This window comes from Centroberyx gerrardi, chromosome 5 (assembly GCF_048128805.1).
Source record: "Centroberyx gerrardi isolate f3 chromosome 5, fCenGer3.hap1.cur.20231027, whole genome shotgun sequence".
Lineage (NCBI taxonomy): Eukaryota > Metazoa > Chordata > Actinopteri > Beryciformes > Berycidae > Centroberyx > Centroberyx gerrardi.
Genome location: NC_136001.1, coordinates 8,281,159 through 8,289,201, shown reverse-complemented (window position 1 = coordinate 8,289,201; position 8,043 = coordinate 8,281,159).

The following is an 8,043-nucleotide window of genomic DNA, read 5'->3' as shown; positions in this document are numbered from 1 at the left end:
ACACACACACACTCACAGAGGCACACAGCAACACATACTAGCTTGCACACACACACACACACACACATATGAAGGGAAAAGCATGGAGAGAGAAGCGAGGCCTCAGGTTGACTCATCAAGTTTAGTTTTGAAGCTGACATTCTTGTGGCTCGGAAATTATAGACAAAGTGTTGAGAAACATAAAGCAGAACAGTTTTGTCACTACTAGTTTATTTTAGTGAGGATATCAGATGCTCCCTGCACCCTAACCTCATCAATACCATACCCATAATTACAGTAGTGAATGCCTCTTGGATATTAAAGGATAAGTTCAGCAATTTTGGACGTGTCTATAATTTGTCTCTTGCTTCCCTGTAGTGCTTGGACCTGCAGACAATATTGGCTTCAGAGTCAGCTGTTGGTTGAAATGATGCTAACGATGAGTACAAATGGGGTTTGTCAAAATATCTCCAAAAAAGCGAGTTTGTGAAAACGATATGGTGACCGACCAACGCATTTATATTTCCACTTCTACCAAACTCTACCCGGCTCCATGTGCAATTGTTTACAATCTGACCTGACCGTCCTCAAAACTAGATCACTCCGCCAGTAACGACCTTTCGCCCCACAGCAGTCTGTGCTGCGGCAGATAAATATAGCTCTGTGATTTACTGATTAGTGAAAGTGTGTGTAATGGAGGAATTGTGTCATGTTTACTCTCACTGTTCTTTTTTAACTTACTCTTATTCTCACTTTTTATGTTCAGCACTTGGAGTTGCATTTGATGTATGACTTGTGCTATATAAATAAAGTTTCATTCATTCATTCATCTCCCTTGGAGCCACAAGCGGCTTTTTGTTTGAGATATTTTGACAAACCCCATTTGGACTCATTGTTAGCAGCAAGTACTACAGGGAAGTAAGAGAGAAATTATATATAGGTCAGAAATCACTGAACTTATCCTTCAATGCCAGAGCTGAAGTCCCCCTTCATGCATGTATCCTGTACAGTAGGCTACGTATCCTGCATTAGTGCTGCAGACAATTCTTTATTGAATATTCAACAGAAGAAACAAATCAATATAACTTAAACCTCAAGCGCCAACTAGCCAGCTAGTTAGACTGACAAGAGAGGAAACTTTGAAAATATACATTTCTTCTTGGGGATGGAGCCAAAGTGCAGCAGTAGTGGAGCTCAGCAGGTAAGCAGTGAAAAGTGACTTCTGTGTAATGTATAGTGCTTAGGGTTTGATCAATATGGGCTTTTGGAGGCCAATACCGATATTGATATTTGTGTATTAAAGCTTCTGAGAGAGGATATTTTGTGCTTGTATTCTATATCTTTAATTGGACCATTTTCATGGCAAACAAATTAGCAGGATTCAGTGTTTCCCCCCAAGATTTTAATTTTGTCAGGGTGGAAAAAAAATCTCATTTAAACCTTCATACAAAATTAAACGCTCCATCTGTATAATGAGGTCGATTCAGTTTTCTCTCACTTTTAAAAGCCTGGTCAGTTAAAAATAAGACAGGATTACAATAGCATAAGAAGCAGACTTCAGCACATATGATTTGCAACTTTTTGGTCACTATATTAGGAGTCATTTTGAGGGCTGGTGTGCTCTGAGTTTTGTTCGGTTCATACATTTCGAGTCCTGAACAGAGGCAGACTGCTGCGGCTTTTTGGTTGCTTCCTGGGAAAGGATTTCAATGCTGGACCAAGGGCATGGATGGGAAGTGGTGTGTGTGTGTGTGTGTGTGTGTGTGTGTGTGTGTGTGAGGGAGAGAGGTGAGGTCACTGTAAGGGAGTACAGCATCGGCATCTGACTGGCTGCCGAGGAAATAGCAGTGACTAGACCTGACGTTACCCCACTCAGCCCAGGCTCATAACTCAGTGCTGCAGTATTATTATAACTGTTCACGTTCCGCATCAATCTAAAAACTCTGATTTCATTTCCTCGGACACAAACGTCTGGGTCTTGACCAGACTGCTGGTCCAGAAAACTCTCCTTGACCTTTTCGTTTTCCCTTCCACGCTCTCCCAGTTTTTTCCACTCTCTCTCTCTCTCTCTTAGTACTTCTCTCTCTCTGTTTACTTCTCTTTCTCTTTTCTTCCTCACTCTCTTAAACTCTGATTCTCTCTCTCAGTCTCTCCTTTGTCTGTCTCCTCAAACCTTTAATTTTCTCTTTTTCTTTCTCTTTCTCTATTTCTGCCTCTCCTCTGTCACTATCTCTGTCTCTCTTTGTTTTTCTCTCTGTTTATCTCTCTCTCTCCCTCTCCCTCTCTCCCTCTGTCTCTCCCCCTTTCTCTCTCTCTCTCTCTCTCTCTCTCTCCCTCTGCCTCTCCCCCTTTTTCTCTCCCTCTCTCTCTCTCAATTTCAATTCAATTCAAGTTGGCTTTATTGGCATTACAAGAATAAGTTATGTGTTGCCAAAGCATTCATTCCTCTCTCTCTCTCTTAGTTTTTTCTCTTTCTCTTTTCACTCTTTCACTCTGATTCTCTCTCTCTCTCTCTCTCTCTCTCTCTCTCTCTCTCTCTGTCTCTCTCTCTCTCTCTCAATTCAATTCAATTCAATTCAATTTGCTTTATTGGCATGAATGTCATAACAACAAAATTGCCAAAGTGTCTCAGGACAATCAACAAAAGGATACAACTGATCTAACAACAGAGTAAACAGTGGATATATTACTGAATAAGACAGAATCAGTTCTGCTAGTAAAATAAATCAAATAAGATACTGACAAAGCAGTATTATAACAATAAGTAATTGTACTAGTATTATAATACTACAAATTATGACAATATTATTAACAATAAGTATAGTGTTAGAATAATATAATACAACAATAAATAAACAGTATTGAGTAAGATAGGTCCAGATGATCATTCTGGGCCGTCCCTCAGTCTGTGACAGGCGGTCACTGTGCTGCTAGACCTGCTGCCTGTCCCGCTCCCAGCAGGATCTGCTGCCTGTCCCGCTCCCAGCAGGATCTGCTGCCTGTCCCTCTCCCAGCAGGATCTGCTGCCTGTCCCTCTCCCAGCAGGATCTGCTGCCTGTCCCGCTCCCAGCAGGACCTGCTGCCTGTCCCGCTCCCAGCAGGATCTGCTGCCTGTCCCTCTCCCAGCAGGATCTGCTGCCTGTCCCGCTCCCAGCAGGATCTGCTGCCTGTCCCGCTCCCAGCAGGATCTGCTGCCTGTCCCTCTCCCAGCAGGATCTGCTGTTGGACACTTTCATTCAGTTTAGTGAAGTTGGGGATTAGTAATTCAAATTTCTTAAAGTTTATATTTGTCACATTTCAAGAGGAAGTGCATCTCTTTCTCTACCTCACCTGTTGTGCAGTGACCGCATATTCGTTCCTCTTTTGGTAGCCAGGACTTCTTATGTCATCCTTTCTCTACGGCCAGACTGTGGTCACTCAGTCTGTATCTGCTCAGGATCTGTCTCTGCTTTGGGTCTTTTACACTGAAAAGATATTCTGCCAATTTATATTTACGGTTTAGGGCCAGATGGCAATTAAGTTTGTTTTGTGTTTGTGTTTGATTTGTCCAATGTTCCAGATATGTATCTTTTGTTTGTTGTATAATTTGGTTTACTCTGATTGGTGGTTTTGGAGCATTGCTGGTCTGAGGTTGGTCTGTGTCAGTCAGTCTCCTGACCAGCTGGCAGAAGGGGCTCTTTTTGGGGATTCAGCTCCTGGGTTTGCAGTGCCTGAGATCTCAGGGAGTCTTGGGGACTCGATTTGAGATGCATCCAAAATTTGAGAGTTCTTTTTTGGATGTTTATAATCAGTGGGTAGCGGCCTAGTTCTGCATGCGTTGGTTGGTGTTTTTCTGTGGATGTTTAGTATGGTCTGACAGAACTCTGCATGCAGGACCTCTCTAGGATGTTTGTCCCATCTGGTGTAGTCCTGTTTGCTGAGCGGACCCCAAACCTCACTTCCATAAAGGGCAATGGGTTGGATTACACTGTCAAAGATTTTAGACCATTTTTGTGGAATTTTTTCTTAATTGCATAAAAGGCTCTACAGGCCTTTTCTTTCAGTGCATTCACTGCCAGACCAAAGTTACCTGAGGCGCTGATTTTGAGTCCCAGGTAGTCATAGTGTAGAGTGTGTTCCAGTACAGTATTTCCTAGATTGAATGTGTATCTGGTTTCCTGAGATCTGGGCTTCTTTTGGAAGATCATTATTTTTTATTTTTTGTAGTTTACTGTCAGGGCCCAGATGTGACAGTACTGCTCCAGCAGGTCCAGATGCTGCTGTAGACCTTGCTGTGTTGGTGACAACAGCACCAGGTCGTCAGCATAGAGCAGGAATTTAACTTCCTTATTGTGTAGGCTCAGGCCAGGGGAAGCAGACTGTTCCAGCAGCATTGCCAACTCATTGATGTAGATGTTAAAAAGAGTTGGTGACAAGTTGTTTCCCTGAAATATTCCTTTCCCTTGAGTGAAGAAATCTGTACTTTTGTTTCCAATTTTTATTCCACACTTATTACTGACATACATTGACTTTATTATGTCATAGACTTTACCCCCTATGCCACTTTGGAGAATTTTATAATATGATCCTTCTTGCCAAATGGAATCAAATGCCTTTTTAAAATCAATAAAACATGCAAACATTTTCCCCTTGTTTTTTTGGTGTACGTGATGGTTAATTACAGTGTGTAGGGTGTAAATGTGGTCAGTAGTGCGGTTGTTTGGAAGGAAGCCAATTTGCCCTTTGTTCAGGACATTGTGTTCGGTGAGGAAGGCCAGCATTCAGGCGTTGATAATGTTGCAGAAAACCTTCCCCAGGTTGCTGCTTACACAGATGCCTTGGTAATTGTTGGGGTCCAGTTTATCTCCACTTTTGTGTATTGGGAAAACAAGTCCTCGGCTCCAGATCTCAGGATAGCAGCCGGCCTGAAGGATTAGGTTGAACAGTTGAAGCAGGGCCTGGTGCAGCTCGGGTGGGTTGTGTTTGAGCATCTCTGTCCTGATGCTGTCGGCTCCACATGCTTTGCCAGACTTCAGTTTTCTGATGTTATCTTCTAGTTCTTTCATTGAGATTGGGTAGTCAAGTGGATTCTGATTGTTTTTGATCGTTGATTCAAGTATTCTCAACTCTTTCCGATTTGTTTTTGTTCATGATTTAGACTAGATTGCTCATAGAGTTTTTCAAAATGGTTTTTCAAAATGCTACAGTTTTGTAAGGCTACATTATCTGATTTGTTGTTGCTTAAGCTGTTCCATCTCTCCCAGAACTGATTTTGATCAATGGATTCCTCAATTTCTCTTAGTTTCAGATTGTAATGCTCTCTTTCCTTCTGTCTTAGGATCTGTTTGTATTCTCTTAGTGTTTCAACATAGTTTTGGCGCAGGTCTGTGTTTTGTGGTTGACGGTGTTTTAGGTTGGACAGGTGTCTTCGTTTTTTCCTGACACTTCTGCAATCCTTGTCATACCACACCTCCTTTTTTGGTTTCTGTCTACATGTAGGGCTGTTTTTAATGAGACCTGCTTTATTGGCAGATTTGTGATAAATATTATTGATTTTGGTTACAGCCATGTTTATGTCAAACTGATTAGGTTTAAACTCTACTGAGAGGAAAGTGTTAATAAGATGTATGATATCTGGAGAGCTGATTATATTTCTAAATTTAATCTCACACTCAGGAGACCATTTATATGACTTGTTTAGTCTGTATAGTTTACAGGGTTCAGGTTCTGCTGTACAGTTCCTTTTAGATATACATTTATCTGACAGTGGTCTGTTAGTGGGGTCTGTGGTCTGACAGTGAATGCACTGATGAGGGAGGGGTCCATGTCAGTGATGGCGTAGTCGACTACACTGGTTCCAAGAGCTGAACAATAGGTGAATCTCCCTAAGGAGTCCCCTCTGATCCTGCCATTGAGCATATACAGACCTAGTGAGCAACAGAGATGCACTAACTCTTTTCCAGTTTTGTTTACAACATGGTCTGGGTTATTTCTGTGGGTAGTGGTGAGTGTGAGGTAAGGAGAGGACTGTCCAAATATATGGCTATTGCCAGCAGGATGCACTGTGTCAGTTTCACATCCTGTTCTGGCATTCAAATCTCCCAGCAATAAGACATTACCCCGGGCCTGGTAATGGCTGATTTCTTTGTGGAGATTTTCAAAGAGGTTTTCCTCATAGTATGGTGACTCTGATGGGGGAGTGTAAGCTGCACATATGTATAATTCTCTGTCACAATTGATAATGCTTTTATTCAATTTAAGCCAGATGTGTGTTGGAGCTTTTTTGATTATTTGTAATCGGGTTGACAAGTCCTCCTTGTACCATATGATAACTCCACCTGAGTCTCTACCATGGCGTATGTTTTTCTGTTTGAGGGATGGCAGTAAGATTTCTTTGTAGTTTTGGGGGCAGTGGGTATCTGTGTCATTTCGACACCATGTCTCTAACAATATTATGATATCTTGACCTGAGATGCATGAGGTGAATTCTGGATCTGCACTCTTCGGTCCAAAAGTAGAAGAGTACAGACCCTGAATGCTCCAAGAGCTTATAGTGAAAGATTTCATTAATTATTAATTACATACATATATTGTGTATAATGACAAGTAAAACATTTGGGCCAAATTTATATTTGATTCAACGACATTTCAATGTGGTAAAAATAGGGGAAATATAACATATAATATATTATATATAATATAAGGTTATATATAATATAACCTCTCTCTCTCTCTCTCTCTCTCTCTCTCTCTCTCTCTCTCTCTCTCGCAATTTTTTCATTCCATTAATCAGAAGATTGATTGAATATGTCCATAACTGTGACTCTGAGTTAAAGGGCCACCCAGGCCGAATTAGAAAAAAACAAAATAATAATAATAACAATAGGATCATTATTCCAGACTCATGTGGTTTACCTACACTAGATCCTCTTCCATGCATGCCAGGAAAGTTCATTTTGACATAATTTGAAAATAGGGGAAACTAAGGGAATTAGAGTAAATCAGAATATATTAACTTCTCTGGGAATGTTATTAAGCAGGGATCTAGTTGTGCATTTGGCTAAATAAAACTTTCTTTCTTTCTTTCTTTATTTCTTTCTTTCTTTCCTTCCTTCCGTCCTTCTGTCCTTCCATCCTTCCTTTTCCTCCTAACCTACAAATTCACTACGTGCCCATGAACAATATTTAGACAATGCGCTGTAAGGGCCCATACTCCAAGCATGGCGTAATATTAGCCTGTTTTCCTAGTGACATAAACACTGAGTGTGTGCGTGTGCGTGTGCGTGTGCGTGTGCGTGTGCGTATGTGTGTGTGTGTGTGTGTGTGTGTGTGAAGGTGACAAGTTTTCCCCCCTTCAGAGTGGAGTTTCTCTCTCATGTCACAGTCAGGAAGGTCACAATCATTAACAGTAACATATTGGTCTTACTTTAAAAACACACACACACACACACACACACACACACACAAAGGACTACACAAACATATTATGCATGTATGTACGCTCTCACACACATGCGCACATGCACATGCACATGCATACCCACAAATGACACATTAAACATGTTAGAGAGCGATGCGGAGGCAACTAAAACATTACCTCACCTTCTGTTCGACCAGGAAAACATCCCCACTTCACAAACCCAGCCTGCCTCTGCTGCTGCTGTGCTGTTTCATTCATTTCACAGCTTCACAGTCATAACGGTGTGTGTGGATGTGTGTGTGTGTGTGTGTGTGTGTGTGTGTGTGTGTGTGAACCTGGTTTTTATTATCTTAAGAAGTCCAAACAAAGACTTAATTTCCAAAATGCTCTATTATATCCATTTTGGAAAAACAAAATCATTACCTGACCTGAAGTTCATGATTTAGTATCAAATCTGTAAAGCATTATACATTTTCCAACCAAAGACTTATGTTACTACCCTCCATAAATTACTGTTTGTTTTAATTCTGTGCTGCTGTTGGCTTAACAAGAGTGTGTGTCATTTTTTTCATGATGGATGCTTCATTTTGGATTCAAACTCATCAACTCTTCTTTCCACAAGAAAAGAAGACCCAAAGAAGTAATTTGCTGACTTTTTTAGGGGA